Source organism: Parasteatoda tepidariorum, chromosome 12 (genome assembly GCF_982258835.1).
Source record: "Parasteatoda tepidariorum strain Cologne lab strain chromosome 12, Ptep-v5.0, whole genome shotgun sequence".
Taxonomy (NCBI): domain Eukaryota; kingdom Metazoa; phylum Arthropoda; class Arachnida; order Araneae; family Theridiidae; genus Parasteatoda; species Parasteatoda tepidariorum.
Window position 1 is genome coordinate 25458433 of NC_141766.1, and position 19882 is coordinate 25478314.

At 27.7% G+C, this 19882-nt stretch overlaps 1 long non-coding RNA gene across 2 annotated transcripts in view; it reads right to left on the reverse strand.

Moving 5' to 3' along the window:
• Positions 1-18039, reverse strand: part of LOC122271401 (uncharacterized) — a 161220-nt gene extending 143181 nt beyond the window's left edge. Inside the window, exon 1 of one of the 2 annotated variants that reach the window (XR_011638371.2) lies at positions 17809-18033. This is a non-coding gene — a long non-coding RNA (uncharacterized LOC122271401). Of the gene's footprint in view, positions 1-17808 lie in introns of both variants that reach the window. The other variant, XR_006226352.3, reaches the window with a different exon arrangement.
• Between the last annotated feature and the right edge of the window lie 1843 nt (positions 18040-19882).

A 19882-nucleotide genomic window follows, 5' to 3' on the forward strand; every position in this document is an offset into this window, starting at 1 on the left:
AAGTTTTGCAGTTAATTTCTCTTTGCAAAAAAGGAAATATAACAGAGTGAAATAGAGCTTATTTCTTGGACCTCTCGAACACTATAACCAATTTTACTAATATACCTAAAACATTATAACTAATTACATCAAATCTCTCTCTCTCTTTTCGTTTATAAGGTATACAACACTTAAAAAAAAGCAAATTGAAGTAATTTAAATATTCATCAAAAATAGTTAATTGAAAAAATGTACTTTCTTTCATTACTTTACACTGTTTCATCTTTAAATTATTTGAAATAATTATATTTTTGGTATATAAGTAAATTAGTTTTTCTTTGATATATCCTTACCTTAATGAATATTAAGTTCTTTTTTTATATTTTTCTACCAAGAATGCAATATTAAAAAAACAGAGGCAAATTGAAGGAAGTTTAATAATAGAAAATAGTAAATTCATTATAAATTCAAACAATTTATTTTCTTTCAATGATTTACACTGTTTCGTTTTCAAAGTCATTTTTTGATGCTTTTTTTAAATAAAGAGAAAAAATTATAACGAATGATTCATATTACTATAAATCTACAACTTGAAAAAAAATCGATCTACTAACTGATATTGCTACCTTGAATCATATATACTTTCTTCTTTCGTTACTGTAAGCATAAGTGGTAGTTAAATTAAACTCTCTTTTTATTAAAAGTGAACCACGGTATCGATTATTTATGCTTAATTTCCACGATAGCATAATCACAGTTGCTAAACTGTAAAGATTACAAATAAATTGCTAGATATTGCAGCTCAATGCTCTCTAAAATTTTTATATTATGTTAGTAAATTTGGTGTCTCAGCTAAACGTATCAAATATTCTGAGAGGGGAATGTTTTTCTAAAACAGTGGGGAAAGCTGAAATCAAAAAATATAGAAAGGAGAAGAAGTCCAGCTCTTAGAATACGTAACAAACGCGAAGAACTGCTCTGTTCGTCATGCTATACTAGAAAAACAACTTACAGAATGAGCAACATACTCAGATTTAACAGAACATCATATGTACTAAGATCCAGCGCATGCGCACTGGAATCAAAGTGATTGGCAGGAGGAACGTCACAAGCGTACCGGTTGTTGGGCAACCCTACATGTATGGTAGCGTACGCTACTATCCGTACCGCCATTATATTCTTTCTTTCTATGTCAAAATTTGTTAGCAGATTTAATCCCCATAGATAATATTAATACTGTCTCAAAGAAATATCTTTATTAACAGTGCAGTACAGTTTATCAAGAGAGTAGAAATGCAGAATAAACTAAAATAAATTAAAAGAGAAAAATTTTCTTCTTTTCCCCAATCCCAGTTGAAGAGGGGGGTTGAGCATTCAGCTGTGTGCCTTTAAATAATGGGTTTTTCCCTTATACACAAGAAACCGCACCTAACCTTAGGGGACTGGTTTACATTATGCCTACGGAAGCTAGTCATCTTCCCCTATGTACACTCCTTGCTGAAACATCACGAAGAAAAAGAAGGTTATTCCGTATACTTATTAATAATAAATATACAAACTATAGAGGAACATGAATCAGAGAAATTGTTCAAAGTTTCTTTCCGCGATCAGTTTCCGTAGCTCTCACAGTAGCAGTAAAACCGTAGAATTTTAATCATGTTCTAACATACGTTAACCCTTTAAAAACAAATATCAAATTATTTGGAACATGACTTCGCTTTTTTCTTTAAAAAAAGAAAGCAATAATGGGTGGGTAAACAAAGTATTTCTTTGTTAGCATTTTTGGACTGTCAAGACAGGCGTATATACAAAGATATTTCAATAAACTTCATACTTGGTTCTAAACTCATAACCCAAGGAATATGTTTTTATCAAATTATAGCAAAATATTTACCTACTACCAACACTTTTAATAAAAGGGATTCTCCCAATTATCTAAAATGAAAGTGTTAATTGATCAACGTATGCTAATCCAAATTGATTTGATCATTTTTAAATGGATTGTCTGTTGAATAGTTTCTACGAATTGTATATTTAAGTTTGGCTTAAAGTTTGCCAGAGTTTTCCATCAAAAAGATATGAATTTCAGAAATTGTGTACGTTTTTTCATTATTTTAAAATTTTTATGCTGTGATGGTTAAAATAATTCTAATTTTTTTACCCAGAATAATGCAATTAAAACATAAAATTAGCTGTTAATAGAGAATATCATTCGTAAAAATGCCATGTTCTAACATACGTTAAATGGTATATATATATATATATATGGTATATATATATATATATGGTATATATATATATATATATGGTATATATATATATATGGTATATATATATATATATGGTATATATATATATATATATGGTATATATATATATATGGTATATATATATATATATATATATATATATATATATATATATATATATATATATATATATATATATATATATATATATATATATATATATATATATATATATATATATATATATATATACCATATATATAAGATAAGAATATTAAGATATTTAAAAATCATTAATTCAGTAAGCATGAAACGTTTTCCAAGCTATATTATTTCCTCTTTAATATTTTTAGTCTCTCAAACAAACACATAATTTCCTCTTATTATTTAATCCACAGCAAAGGAATGCCTAAGATGAATCTAAAAAGAAATGGATTTCGCATGAAGGAGGACTAAAGTCGCCCCAGTAGTGAATTTTCCATTCTCGTTCGTGATCTTCGCAACCCCTATTGAAATTCCCTTCTTTACTTAACGGAAGACACCCTTGAGAAGAAGAAAGTCGAAACTCGGCGACTGGAAATCGAGCGAAACATCTGGGTTTTGGACAAAAATAAATAGAAAGTGAGCAGGGAATGTGCTTTACTCACACATCCGGGGATTTGAGTCTTTCCGCATAGATAAATTTAGGGAACTGAAGAATATGAGGAAGAGGTGGCTTTCGTACGCAGAAACTCCGAAATCGAATAAACTCAAAATATTTGCTTTTAAGTTCCAAAAGTCAGTAAATTGAAACTTAGTACTTCGTGAAAGATCTATATTATTTAATTGTTGGTTCCGAAATACATCAAAATGTAATAATGTTTCAAAAATGTTAAAGTTCTGTCTGAATGCAAGTGATACTAAATACAACGTCAATTCTACGATTGGTTCAGAAATGTTAATTATTCCATTATTGGTATTAAAATGTAATAATTTTTAAAATTTTTAAAGTGATACTAAATGCAGCATCAGAAACATCTTGTAACAACAATATTTGTCTTTTAAATTATTAAATTTAAACTAGAAAACACTAGCAGGAGAAATGTTTGCCTGGAAAAAACTTCTTGAGAAGGCCATGGCCCAGCCTGGGCTGTAGAGTTATTGATGATGATGAAATTTTACTCATCTGTAATTTCGTACTCTAACTACTTAGAATGCTAATTTTTAAATATATGGTAAAAGAATTTTTCTCATACCGTGGTGCAAAAATTTGATGAGAATCACTAACAAGATTCTCTTTCAATGGTACGGTAAATTAGCACTGCTTCTCATATTTTTTTCCAAACAAAAATAAAAATTCCACATTTTTACGTCTTTTTAATTTCATGAAACATTCTTAAACATGATGTACACTTTTTAATATATTCAATGTTTTGTTTAGTCTTATAAACAATTACTTCTCTCTAAAATTGATTAAAATCAATTAAATTGAGCATTTTTTTGATATTTATAAAAAACTTTATAATTTTGAACTCAAAGAAACGTTTAAATTATTTTTTTAAATATAACATTATACAAATATTCACTTTTGAGGCAGGATAATATTTTTTCATAATAAAAAAAATTAAAAAGAAATAATTTAAGCTATAAATAATTTACAGTAACATCTGATTTGAGCTTTTATATAAGTTTATGAAATTTTAGGTATTACGATTTACCATAATACATCATTTTAAAGCATTGCCTAATATTGCGTGCAGTGTTGACATGGCATAACAATGTAGTTTTAACCATACAACAGCGATATCCGCCATATAGGTGTCATAATAAACTAGAATGATGTTAATCTTCATAAAGTTTTGGATTACTGGCTTGCTGTCAGAATATGTAATATTATTCAAAATATAGAATCAAATACATGATTAATACACTCTAGAGTTTGGTGAGACATTTACATATTACCTAAATATCAAAATCTATTCAAGATTCGTGTATATAGTAATCCATGGATTGCCTTAAATTATTATTAAATTGATGATTGTTCTGAATATAACTAAACCACAACTGTGTGTGTGTCAGAAAAAGCTAGTTGTAAAACCATATCATAAATAGCTTGCTTTCGGAAAAATGCAAGACTTATTGAAAATTAAAATGTAATTATCAGGCTGTTTCGTTTTTGAAAATAATTGTAAATAAATCTTGATAACCAGGGACATTTTCTTCTTCCGTGAAAAGGTAAAAAAAAATGGTTTTACAACCAGTTTTTGATCTCTTTTCCAAAAACCGTTTTATGTATGAGGTTTTTTTTAAAGTATGTCATTAAGTTCATACTTTTCAATTACTGCAGAATTTCCACATTTTTCGAAAATAATTCTTCTAGTGGTAGCAAAAGTAATGTATTACTTTCATACCAGCGAAATCCTCCCGATTTTCGGGACGATTTTATTTTTATACTTAATGTGGTAGCAAACGTTTTGCATTCAAACTTTATTCCTGTTTTACAGAGTTCGATTCAGTATAATTTTAACTATTTTTGTTTTTTATTAATTTAAAAATACAATACGAAGACGTGGTAGTTATCTTTTTGTGTTTTAACTGATGGCAAAAAGAGAGTTAAGTATTTGCCTACTGGAATAAAAACAGGGAAAAAAAAACTTTTTGGATGAACGTTAGAGTTGGCAGGTATGGTATCTTAATACATAATAAATAAAAGTATTTAAAGCATATATATATATATATATATATATTTATATATATACACTTAGTCAGTTAGACAGATGTTCATGTCTTGTCTTTATGTATTTGTCAAATTTTTAAAACATTTCTATTTATTTGAAAAAGAAATTCTGCTCAAATGCACAACCACAAGAAAATATCTCTCGCAAACACTTTAAATGTAGCAGGGCATTCATAAAAGCCTAAAACACGATTAATAAAGATTATATTTTTATTAAATAAAAATGGTTGAACTATTTAAATCCTAGTATAAACTCCATCGCAAAATAAACATTAGAAACACTATTTTTTTGATAAATAAATTGATTATTAAGCCGATTAAGGGGATAAAAAACATTTAAAATGTAATTTAGAAGGAACAGCATTGACAAAATAGTATTCTGTATATAGCTAGTTAAGCTTTATAACCTAATTTTATTTTATAACCGTCGTTGAACAGATGGTCCTATTTTGACTTCACGACTACCAATATTATAAAAATGTGTTTTTTTCCAACTTAGTTCTCAGATGGATTTATTTATGCGAAATAAAATTATCTTTAAAAGTGAAATAAAGACTGAGACTTAATGATAACTAATGAAAATATTTTTCTGTTTAAGCTGATTTGGATACCAAAGAATTTAACCAGTAATCTGAAAATTTAATGTATTTCACCTGAATATTAAGAATAAAGAGAGACTAACAAATTATTCATTCCAATTTTATACTTCATGTTGCCTTTAATGGTCAATTTTGCAGGATTTATAGTTGTGAAAAGTAAATTGAAAGGTTGCGGGAGTACAATGTAAGAATATTATAATGTTAATACAATCAACATCCTATGCATTTCCAATAACCTTAAAATTTAACACTTTTATTACACTTTCCGAATAAATCGTATTTTTTGTAGTGAAAAGTTAAGTTTTTCATAGCTCTTGAAATAGCAAATCTTAAATGTAAATCTTAAATTTGTAATTAAAACATTTTATTTTAACATTAACTGACATTTAAACTCTTTAAAACTTTCTGAAATGGAAAGATTTTTTTTTATTTAATCTATATTGTTTCGAAAAATGAGAAATTTGTTTAAAGAAAAAGTTTTTAACCATGTCGAGCTTTTGGCAGTAATGTGGACGTGCGTGGTATATGTAAAAAAAAGAAGAAGAAAACATTTGTTCTATCTTTGATGAAATAAAAAAAAATATTTGATAAAGAGAGAATTATTAATTGAAAAAGAAAATTATGGGCGGCCAATTTTTCTTCAATTTTTTAGAAAATTTCGTCCAGTGTTGCTAGTCCTTTGTATTAGTGCATAATATTATTCTTTGTTTTGTGACTCTGATTTAAGTTATTTTGCACACTACTAAATGTAAATGATTAAAAAGTTGATTGAATGCCTCCTCTGCTCTTGTTCAGTCGGGGTAGGGCTTTTTAAATCCAGTCTAAATTACTAAAAATTCTAAGAGCTTTAGTTTTTAATTCTCTTTTACGCTAAAAAAAATTTGCAAGAAGCGTAATTGTTGGCAACCCGGAAAATACGTAAAATAGTCTACGGTCACTATGGTATATTTCTGGTCACAAAATAATAAAACGCTTATTATAAGAAGAGCTAGAAAATATGTTTATAATTTTGTTTTATTTATTATTTGCTGAAACACGTTCCGCAACAACATTTGAATAAATTTTCCTTTTCTTTAAGTAAACGTGTTAAGTTAAAAATAATTACATCAAAAGCTTTAAGTCATTTAAAAATATTAAAGCAATATTTAAGCAAGGTTATTATTTTTATTACGAGTATTTCGAAAATTTTAAAATTTGATTAATAGTTTAGTTACTCTCGGGAAAGTCCAAATTGAAATAAATTAATCAGATATTGATCAATAACAATAATTAACTATAAAAAAATTATCGATGAATTTATAATATTACGAGTTTGCTATCACTTTAATCATTTCTGAGGTTGATTTTATTTACTTTTTTTTACAAATATTTTTTTTCGTTTATTCGTTTAATGAATTAAAAAAAAACAGTATAAAAAGTTAAATAGCTAAATGAAAAGTATCCACTTAAAAGATTACGGAAAATAATTGATTATAATATGATTTTTCTTTACGTAACAGACAAAATTAATTAAAGTATAAGCATCATAAAAAAAGAATGATCACGACAAAACTCAATTTTTTTTTTTTTAAATGAATAAGAGTTTCTTAAATTTTGACAAAGACTTAATTACTTTTTTCCCCATTTGCAGGGAGGCATATACTTCACTTACCCCATTTAAGTACTTGACCTCTTCAACCGATGCGTTTTTCACTTGGTAGCTCTGCTGTTTTCCTGGTGAAATGCAGTACCTCATTTTTAAATCCTAGTGCTTCATAACTAGGGTCATATTCCGAAACAGGTATATATATATATATATATATATATATATATATATATATATATATATATATATATATATATATATATATATATATATATATATATATATATATATATATATATATATATATATATATATATATATATATATATATATATATATATATATATATATATATATATACCGAAAATTTTTTAACGGCAAATACTGTAAGGAGGAAAAGTAATATGGTTGGATGTAATCAAAGCTATTTATTTATTTAATGATTGATTATTATACACAATTTTATTTTGTAAATATCAGCAACAAAAATTTCTTCGATTCTTTCCACAGAGGGTAAAAAGAATTAATTTAAGCAATTTATGGTCCATCTAGCATAAAGGCTTAAGTTGAGTTACTTACTATTAACTTAAAATGACTGTTTTTTAAACTTCTAAGCTAATATGTCATCTTCCTGGTATTCAAGATTTGGTGAATTTCTATTTTATTTATTTTTTTTTCTCGAGCAAATGTCAATAAACTACACTGGTGTCTGTAACATATTAATAAGTGTAACTAAAGAAGTATACAAAAAAAATTTAGATTGTTTTGAAGACTTTAAATTTGAAGAAATTTTTTGGTCCGAATTGTCATGTTAAAATAAAATCACCCATATATATTTATATATATTTATACATATGTTACGGTTAGAATAATAATTATGATTATAATTGGATAATGTGATTAATTAGGCACAATTCTTACAAACCTTATTGTAATTTTTATCTTCTGCTCTAACTTTAACTGAACTTAATATGTTGTGATGTTAGTCGTTGTAGATCAGTAGAACACAAAATTAGAAGACTACGTGAAATACCGATTTTTGCCTATGTTTTAGTTAAAATAATAGTTTTAAAATTTCAATTTGTTTTTAGATCATGATATCTCTTGATGAATGATAATTTTTGATATCTTGAACTCATAAAACATGATATCGTTACAAAAGATTAATGAAAATATTAGACTATGAAGTATATCTGATATGTTATTTATAATCAATGTTTACTATTTTCAATAATCGAATAATATAGAGGAGTTAGGGCCATTTACCGATTTACCCTAAGCTGATCTTTTTAAGGTTAGGTTACACTGACCGGTATGCATTCGGAAGTTATAACCTACATTGGTGTTCCTTTCTTTCTTTTTTTTTTTTTTTGATGATCAAATGCTATTGCTCTGTACACATTTTTCCGGTATAAACTTCACTGATGCTTTTTAAAGTTAATTGCCCTTGCCCTATACGCAATTTCCCGGTATATTACCTACACATATTTTTCGATGATCAAGTGCCAATTCCCAGTATATATTTGCCAGGTGTATTCTGCGCATACCTACCCCAAATTGCACCCTTAAAAAATGAACAACGTACAAAAAGAGCATCGAAAGTACGCAACTGACATTGTCAAGCTATTTGCACTCAAAAATATTATTACGCATGCGCATTTGGTACATTTAGCTAAATGCTTTGAAATTCATTTGTAATTGTTAATAATAACTCCTTAAACCATTACTTATAAGAGAATTTATCAAATTTGATTTCAGTGTTATCTGTCATATATTGGACAAACAAAGCGTTCCCTTAAACTTCGACTTAAAGAACATAAATGATTTTGCGAAATCTGGATGTTAAACGATCTTTCATCAATTCCGTTTTGACTCTGATCATAGGTTGGAGTTTTCTTCTGCCAAAATCAGTCAACACTATTCTTCACCTACCGAACTTGATTTTAGGGAATCACTTCATATTTCGAAAAGAAAAATTCTAATAGTTTAGTTAATGATTTTTCTAGTAACTCAACCTTTCCCAATGTTTGGAAAATAATTCTCATTTAATCCAGGGTGGGAATCCCGTAAACACCCTTACACCTGTATTCTTATCAAACTTATTTTTATTATATTGATCAAACTTGTTCATCTGTTGTGATAGATTTAACCACTCCACAAGAGCTTATCTCTATGCTTTTCTCTTTAGATTTGGTGTTATTTTTTTAAACCGAAACTATAGTACGGTTAATTCTGTACTCAAGTGGTGCTTTATTCACATTGTTGTTCACTTTAGTGTATGCAGTACGAAACATACCCTTTATATTCGGATTCGGTAAGCTTCCTTAGAACTTTATAAGATATTTTACAGAAAGGGAAAAAATTGGCACCTCTAGAATAACACATCTTTTGTTTAAACTTTTTTATGAATAATCAAAATAAAAATAAATTCTGAATATTGCTCCAGCTCCAATGGTAAAACAAAACTTTTACATATTTTCTTTATATACTCTGGAGAAAAAAATAATAATTTCAAAAGTAAAATGTAGTGATCATAAAATAAAAAAAAGAAACTCTACCGCAAGAATTAAATATCGAATTATAAACTTACTATTAGAAATAAGTAATGCAAAAGAAAATTTTTAAATTATATAAACGGTTCTCATTTATGTCTAGAAAAGGAAGAAAAACTAAGAAATTTATATTTTCCAAAGAAATGAGTAGACACTCAGAAACTTTAAAAGAATTAAAAATGTCACCTTAGCGAACAACTAATAAATGAAACTGTGGCATAAATTGCTATTTTAAAGCTTTCTGTAAAAATGTAAGAAAAGAATAAATAAAGCAAGTATAAAATTTTGTGCAAAATCACTCTAACTCATAATAAAGAAATAAAAATAATATATCTCCAACCTTTATGAAAGTTAATGATATTTTGAGTATGAAAACGAAATACATTTTTTCCGAAAATAATTTTTGTTCTTGTTTGTTTTATGTTTAATCATAACCATTACTTTTCCTTGACAAAAACCATTTCAAATAAGACATTATTCTCCGAGTATATTTATTTAAAATATTGATGGGGAATTTTTTTTAATTGTTAAAAAAAAAAAAAAAGATCTTCGCTTATAAATTTAAAAACAGAAATAGACTTTTTTACTCAATCAAACAGACATTTTTAATAAAATTTCATTTAAAACATAAAAGAAACTAACTCTTTTGTACATTTAATGTTGCATTAGGAAATAATAAGCTTTCATTAAAATTAAAATTTATACATTCGTTGTTTATGCTTTCAATTACTGTCCAAATAATCAATATTTTCTCTAATCAACGAACTTATAGATGTTTTATTATTCATTATAATCATTATTCATTATCTGACATAACTACTCTAGTAAAATTCCTATAATTTTTCATTTAGCTTTGTGGAAGATAATTAATGAATTTTTTTCTATATTATCATATGCATGGATAGTTGGGACGTCTAGACAAAATCTTTTAATTTCTAATTGACGCGCGTCAGTAATTTAAGGTAATGGTTAAACTTATATTTTCTCACCTAAACATCTAAAATTATATTTTTTATTGATTTTCAATAGTAAATAATATATATATATATATATATATATATATATATATATATATATATATATATATATATATATATATATATATATATATATATATATATATATATATATATATATATATATATATATATATATATATATATATATATATATATATATAGCTATAAATTCTAAAGCTTTTACATTTATTTTATTTGTTAAATTTAATCATTCCTATTCCCTCGTTAAATAAATAAATGAGTTAATTATATTTTATGAAGAACGAATGAAATTATGTCTTTTTTTAATAAATGTAACCGGTAACTTCTTAAATCACTACAAGTTTCTAACTAATTATTATTCATTGTCACGACAATTTGGCATCAATATCTATTTTCAACTTTTCTCTTTTCACCCTCATTAAACATTAGCATATACGTTACTAGGTTTACTTTGATTTCCAACGAATGTTTTGGTATAAAATCTTCAGCTAAATTAGTTAAATATTCACATTAGATATTGGTTGGCTGAATTGGCTTTACTTTTGGCGGCGTCCTTTTTCGACAACGCGCCTATAATGGATTTCGTCTCTACTACAAAGCGTTGATTAAATGCTACATTATTCGGCTTTTGATTAGGCAGGACCTCGGAGATTTATCTCCCTAGGTTTAACTTTATTCCTTTTATGCAGATATATTTCATTCCGTATATATATATATATATATATATATATATATATATATATATATATATATATATATATATATATATATATATATATATATATATATATATATATATATATATATATATATATATATATATATATATATATATATATATATATATATATATATATATATATATATATATATATATATATATATATATATATATATATACACTCTATAACAAAAAAATCGACGCACCAAAAAGCAATCATCCGATTGCTTTGAAATTTCGTATGCACGAATGTTTTGAACATTTGAACAGATATGGCTGGAATGATGCCGACTGGGGACGTATAGTCTTTAGCGACGAATCCCGCTTCCAACTGTGTCCTGACGATCATCGAAGACGTGTTTGGAGACGCACAGGGCAGAGGGGGGATCCTGCCTTCACTACTGCACGCCACACCGACCCTCAACAAGGTATTATGGTCTGGGGTGCATTTCCTTTGACAGCCGGACCCCTTTGGTCGTCATTAGAGGTACACTTACTGCACAGCGGTACGTCGACGACATCCTAAGACCTGTTTTGTTACCGTTCCTTTTGCAGCTCCCTGGGCTGGTTTTTCAGCAGGACAATGCCAGACCACATACGGCACGTGTTGCTATGAACTGTCTGCAAGCTTGACAAACTCTTCCTTGTCCTGCCAGATCATCAGATCTCTCTCCCATCGAGTATGTCTGGGATATGATGGGAAGGCGATTGCATCTGGCACGGAATGTTGATGACCTCGTTCGACAACTGGATCGAATTTGGCAGGAAATACCGCAAGAGACCATCCGGGAGCTTTATCGGTCTATGCCACGCCATGTGGCAGCTTGTATCCAGGCTAGAGGAGGATCAACACCTTATTGAACTTGTTACTGTAACTCTGCAATAAATTATTCAATTGCTCTGATATTTTAATCATTTACTATTCTGTACATTGTCTTCCTATTCACTAATTTTCGTTTCAATCGGACAGCTCCTTCTTGGTGCGTCGATTTTTTTGTTATAGAGTGCATATATATAGATAAAATGAATAAATTTTATTTACTGCGTATAAGCTGCAGGCATATAGAACTCATAAAATAAGTTAAAAATATAGAGAAAACTTAGAAAATAATAAAGATTAATTAAAGAGATGAAGAAAAATAATTAAATTTTCGAAATATTTAAGCAAAAATATTAGAAAATACCAAAAATTAAAAAGCTTTAATCAATAACGAACATTAAAAATCTGGAAAACAAAATAATAAAAATATATAATCTCCTCATCAGCTCACACGATTATATGCGCAAAAATGAGTGCTTTCTAATATCGTATCAACGTATCCAAAGCAAAATATGTCACTAAAACAGTGCGATGATCACTAAAAAATTAGTTCTATTAGCTTGTATTGCGCAGTAAATAAAAATTATTAATTTTCTTAAATGTCTTCGTTTTTTCTCTCGAAAACTTTTTCCTTTTTGTCCTTTTTGTGCTATGTTTTAGTGGTCATATTTAATGCAGCTTCAGAGCTTAATATTATCTACTATTAACTACCCCTTTGTATTCATTTTGTTTCCGTTTTTAATTTGTTTTTCTAATTTGTAAGTTTTTGACGTCACTCTTTGAGCCTATTTTTAAGGATTTGAATAGTTAAATCATAATTCTTTTTTCTTTCTTTCTTTTTTTAATAAACGCTAATCTTCAAAGATTTTTAAAATTGTTTAGTCAAATATCAACTTTATTAATTATAAACTTTAAATTTCCTCAAACGCATCCATATTTGGGACAATCCAAGGTTACTAACAAATCAAACTTCATCTGTACTGCAGTAAGAGCGTGCCATAAGAGATCCCTCTATTTACGCTATGCTCTTCTGTTTTCATATCTTGTAATCTGGCAATATTATCACGAAATTATTTTAAATCACTCTTGAAATATTTCGGTACGGGTAAATTTAATTTTAGTTCGCTACTCACTTTATTGATTTCATTTTGTGTTTTGTTCAGACTTTTCTTTACATTTTATTTTCTGTTTTTTGCTTGATATGTTTTATTTCGTAAATAATTTCTCCTTAATGTGTTCTATTTTCGTTTAAATTTTTTTATAGCTCCTTACACTGTTGTATTGATATAATTTGCTTTTGCTATAATGATACAATATCAGAAATCACTCCTTTTAGCTGGTATAATCGTGTGAGCTGATGAAGATATTATATGTTTTTCTTATTTTGTTTCCCGGCTTTTTAATATTTGATAAATTTTTTTTTGATATTTTTTTGGAAGTAGTAGTAGTAGTAGTTCATTTACGTCGCACTAGAGCTGCACAATGAGCTAATGGCGTCGGTTTCGGAGACATCCCTGAGGTTGATCCGAAGACATGTCATCTCAATTTTGATCTTCAGCAGAGGGGATGGCACCCCCGCTTCGGTAGCCTGACGTCCCGCACGCGAAGTCGAGCACTTTACGGTAGAACAGTTTTACGAGGACCGATACCGCACACCCTCGATACCTACGCAGACTGACCCAAGTGGTCACCCACCTCACGCTGACTGCAGCCAGTGACGCTTGACTTTGGTGACCTGCTGGAAACCGTGTCTTAACGATCAGTCCACAGCGGGACTATTTTTTTTTAATCATCTTAAAATTGTATTATTTTTCTTCATCTCTTTCATTAATCCTTCATATTTTCCATGTTTTCTCTATATTTTTAACCTTTATATATATATATATATATATATATATATATATATATATATATATATATATATATATATATATATATATATATATATATATATATATATATATATATATATATATATATATATATATATATATATATATATATATATATATATGCATATACTTAGAAATCATATTTCAAATATTCACGTCTTTAAAAGTTTTAGAAGAATTCAAATTTGTCATATTAACATATTTCTTCCCATTTTATGACCAATATATCTTCTTTCCCCCAGGATAACTTTCAAGAAGTTGTAAGCTAAGTGTTTGGTAAATGTTAAGTCTCAGTGTTAGAATGGATGGCTCCTTTGGAGGAATTCTTCAATGTAAGGTTGAGAACAGGGAGGGAAAAATTTTCTATAATGTTTTATTTTCTTTCGATTTTTTTTTCTTTATCGTTTATTTTTCTTCTTTTTGATTCGATGAGGCAGTGCACATGCTATTGTTGACCTAGATGTTACACTAGGGATGATTCCGCCCCAGGACACGTGATACGTTTTTCTTTCAGATTATTCGGTCAAAATATCTATTTCGAAAATAAATTTTGTGTGGTCGGATAGACTTTGTTTTCTCAATCCACTCTTGACTGAAAGCTTGAAAAATATTTTGATAAAGAGGAGCTGTAACTGCACACTATGAATCATGCTCTGATATTTCATTTTTTTTGTATATTATTATGGAAATATGGTATAAATCAAAATTGAGGGCCTCAAAGATGAGAGTATTAAACTTCGTTTATAAATTTTAAGTGATTTGAAAGTTTCATTCGACGATAGACTAAAAGATAAAAATCTGAAAATTTAAAGATGGAATGTTATTTTACTGAAAATAAGAATGTATTGCTTGCGAATGATAGGAAAGATTTTTCTTTAGATTTATTTTCCTTTTTTTAGCATTTTAATCCATACTTTTGCTGGTAGTAAAAATAAAAGTAATTAACCTTATTCCCTCAGCCCAATTACATTATAATATTTTTATTTTCAAATACAGTTTATTTTAAAAATATTTTTTTTTAAATTCCTTTAATAATAACTTCCTTATAAAGCATTTGTTTAAATAAATACTATAAATGAGACAGTTATTTAAAGCATTTAGTCAAATAGTTGCAATTACAGAATTTAAAAAAATAATTTCTAGTATTAGTTCTCCAGAATTATTCAAAGCGACATTCTAGTTTCACAAACTAGCCGAAAAAATTTCAGAAATTGATATATAATCAAATATTTAGTTAATTTATGAAGAGAATCCAAAAAAAAATTAATTAAAAATCAAACAAAAATTTCATTTATAGTATATCAGATCATGATATCATTAAAACAGTTTCTAATTATCATATTTCATGCTGTTTTTATAGCGAGGGAATTTTTTTCTTCAAAAAACAGTAGATTTTTCCGCTACGATATACTGTGTTCAAATCACACTTAAAATTGCGTTCCAATATTTGAACTTAGTAAGGTGTCATCAAAGAATACTCAAAGCATAGTTAATGTAATTTAAAAATAAAGAATTATGTTATTTTGATGTTTCATTATAAAAGTTTTTCAATAATTAAAGTTGTTAAAAATTTTTCTCAAAAGAATTTTATGGGAAAAGATATATGTTCTAGCTTTAGACATTTTATTCTTAGACTGTCTGGAATAAATTCATCGAAGTTGAAAACGTTTTAAATGGCTTTTGCAATGTTTTATCCTTATAAATTGTAACTATTCCGCCAATTTTCTTCATTGCCAGCATATTTTTAAATCGAAAGCCAAGAATGGGAGGAAATCCCTTAAAGGAATACCTTGTCAAAATTTTGTAGCGATTTGTAACCAAATTAGAAAATTCATTGGAGTAAACTATTCAAACATCGACAATTGGCTAGCTTCCGGTTTTAAACAAGAGGGATGAAGAGTCAGCAAACAAGGTTAATAGAAAAAAAAGAAAACGAATAGATCACTCTTATAACTTTTGGATTAATGGTTGGATTTTCATACTGTGAAGTGCTTTTGCCATATTTCAAAGACATCGCTAAAAATATGTAACCAAGTTAAGGATAATGCGAAATGTTCTGATTTCAACTAAACAAGCAAATCAAATATAGTTTACAAATCAGACAAGATTTAATGTGGTACTTGACTTCGGTGTTCTATTGGTAAACGTATTTCTGCGATCAGTTCACTGCGGGATGTTTAGAAGGTAAAGTTAAGTACAAATTGCAATAGGATATACTAAAATTAAAATTATTAATATTAAAAAGAGATTTTATACAATGTCTCGAACCGCCTTGTTTATCTAGAATATTGGAGCTGGAAAATAACCTCTCACCTCAAAGAGCGACCTTACTCACTAACTGAGAAACTGTTAACTAATGAACTAAGTAACTGATAGTAACTCATTAAATAGGAAACTAGACTCAACTTCCCAAGATTGTAATTAATCTGCACTATATATCAGCAAGAGATGCGTATGCTTGGAATATCCTCCATTCATATATAAGGTCTTCACGAGCTGAAGAAATGTTAACTAATGAACTATGTAACTGATAGTAATTCATGAAATAGGAAGCTAGACTCAGTTTCCCAGGATTGTAATCAGTCTGCATTATATATCATGAGGAATTGCGTTTGCTTGGAATATCCTCCATGGATATGCAAGATTCTCACGAGGATGAAGAAATGTTAATTAATGAGCTAGGTAACTGATATAGCAATTCACGAAATAGGAAACTAGACTCAGTTTCCCAGGATTGTATTCAGTCTGCATTATATATCACAAGGAGTTTCGTACGGTTGGAATATCTTTAACGGTTATGTAAGATCCTCAAGAACAGAAGAACTGTTAACTAATGAACTAGGTAAGTAACTCATGAAATAGGAAACTGGACTCAGTTTCCCAGGAATTTAGTCAGTCTACATTTTATATCATACGGAGTTGCATATGCTTGGGATATTCTCTACTGATACATAAGGAGAGCACGAAGTGTGCAATTTGATCTTCTGGCCGTTTTTTGTTTTGTAATTTTTTCTCGCTGCATTAACTTCATTGAATTAAATGTATTCATATTGTTAAAGGATATTAAATTTCAGTTTAGTTATGCTTACAATTATAAAAGTTAAACCAATTTGTTTAAATCTACCACAGACTTCTTCTCTAGATTCCTTTGAATTAGAGTTTTTTAGTTTGAGCCTGTTTGAAGCCTGCTATATATGTACTCTGTATCGAAATCATTTAAAAATGGTCTGGAGTCACATACAAACGTTGGAAGTAGAAAAACTAATTCATGCAGAAAGTTAAAAAAAATCCGTAATCTGTTACATTTATAAAAGAAATTTCATAATTAAAAATCACCACTGTTTAAAATAATGTCTTAAACCTTCTACTTACTATTCATTTTAAAATGATTTTTAATAACATTTGCAAAACAAACTTACAATTACTTTTGTTTAAAGGGGTATTATAGTTTATTTTGTAAACTGATTGTCAAAATCCATTTTTCTATAAATCGTAACGATAGTTTCAATGCAGCAAATGTTCTTGAATCTTCTAAAGTACCACAATAAATCGGAAATAATAAAGAAAAGGAACATAGTTTTAAAAAAAAATCAACGCATTACTGAGTTTCCCAGACTTTGACAAGAGATTATGATGAAAAAGTATAAAATATATATATAGCATTATTCGGAGCATTAACGGCCTTCATACTTACAAGAAATATCGATATGTCCAAAAAAACTGAAAAAAAGTAGATCTTTCATCGCAAACAAGAAGAAACTATGTCAGAAAACAAAACCTTAATGGTGCAGTGAGTCCAAATAGAACCACAGACCAAATAAAGATGAAAAAACGACCAATTAGTGGCAGGAGAAATGTTCTTACTCTTTTGTCTGAACCAATATAGAAGAACTTATAGGAACAGATATTAGAATGACCTCGAAATATTTTTCCATTTATTGGGTAAAACTAGAGTAATCTAAAATGATATTGGAAAACTGTGTAATAAGTAAATACATGGAAGAGTGTTTATTTTGATGTCTTAAAAATGTAATTACGTTTCTCAGTACTAAACATTTACTTTTATCTTTGAATGAACATTTTGGTTACTTATGGCTTAAAAATATGATCTGAATAGCCGTAAAATAATGTATCAGTCAATTGTAAAGTAGACGAATTTATAAAATCAATTTCTTACGTTCCAACTGCAAAACTGCAAATTTTGTGTACAGTTGAGATTTATTTTTATTACTTCACGTCTTTTCGCTAATAGTGCTATATATTTAACTGGGCTAAAATTCTGTAAATAAAGGGTCATCGTTATATCGGGGACATGTTCCCATGAAAACTAAAATTTAAATGCATACGAATTTAATTATTATTTCGGAAAAATAATTAAGTACAATTTGAATATATTTTATTTAGTGATGAGGAATAATTAACATTATTTTAATGTAAAAATTTTGACAATGTTGTTTGTTTACCCATTTTTTGTCTTAAAGTAAACAGTGAATTTTCTAACTATTCCGAAACATCAATTTTTCTCTCTTGTTCGTCATGTCTTTGGAAGAAAGTTTTCAAAGATTTTGGGAAGAAAATTTCAAACTTGTTGGAAAATTTTAAGTCTTAGAAGAACATTTTCAGGGATAATTCTTCATTAAATGATGTTAGTGTATGTGAAGATTCACAGTCCTCATCATTACTGGATTCCATAATTTCAACAATTGATATTGCGTCTGAGTCACAAGTTTTCGGCATTTTATTCAGAAATACTATCATTATTCAACTGCTTCGGGACTGATGTAAAGTAGCCTTTTTCTGAAACAACGATAATGTCTTTTGAAACTTTTTTTTTCCAAGCTGAGAAATTTATGGTCTCTTACAAGGTTGTTTCCATTTGTTTATTTATTTCTTAATTTTTATGCCTGAAGTTGTGCAGGACACCAACTTAGCCAAAGCATTTCCACAAACTGTTTAATGCACACGGTTAGAATTTTCATTATAAAATTACGGTGAAATAACAGGCATTAGTCTGTCCACCCAATTAACTGTAAAGTTTACGGTAAATAATTTTTTTTTTACCTTTACGGTTTTGAAATCGTTTTCAATTAGTCTGGTAAAAAAAACCGCAAATACAATACTAAATGGTTCTATTAGTATATATACATATATATATATATACAGTGGAACCTGTCTAAATTGACCACCCTCGGGACCAAGTCAAATGGTCACTATATAGAGGTGGTCACTTTATGAAGAGTCTTTAAAAAGGACTCTTTAAATAAAACTTGCAGAAAATGGTCACTTTACTCAGATTCTCACTTTACCCAGGTGGTCACTTTTACAGGTTGCACTGTATATATATATATATATATATATATATATATATATATATATATATATATATATATATATATATATATATATATATATATATATATATATATATATATATATATATATATATATATATATAAAATTAAGTTGATATTATTAATATCATGATTAAATTCATAAAATATTATTAATATCATAAAATAAAATTAAGTTGAAAACACGAAATTTATTCTGAATGATTTTGAATAAAAGTAAGATGAAAAATAAAAATAAGAGTAACTAATTAAAAAATAAATAAAAAATAAATAAACGAACAAATTAACAATGAAATGATGTAATTTTTTACAAAGATGTATTACTGGAGAGTTTTATATTATTTTTCCCAGCACAAGATGAACATTATTTTTGTCATTAAAATAATGTTTTGATACATTAAGCTACGAGCAAACAAT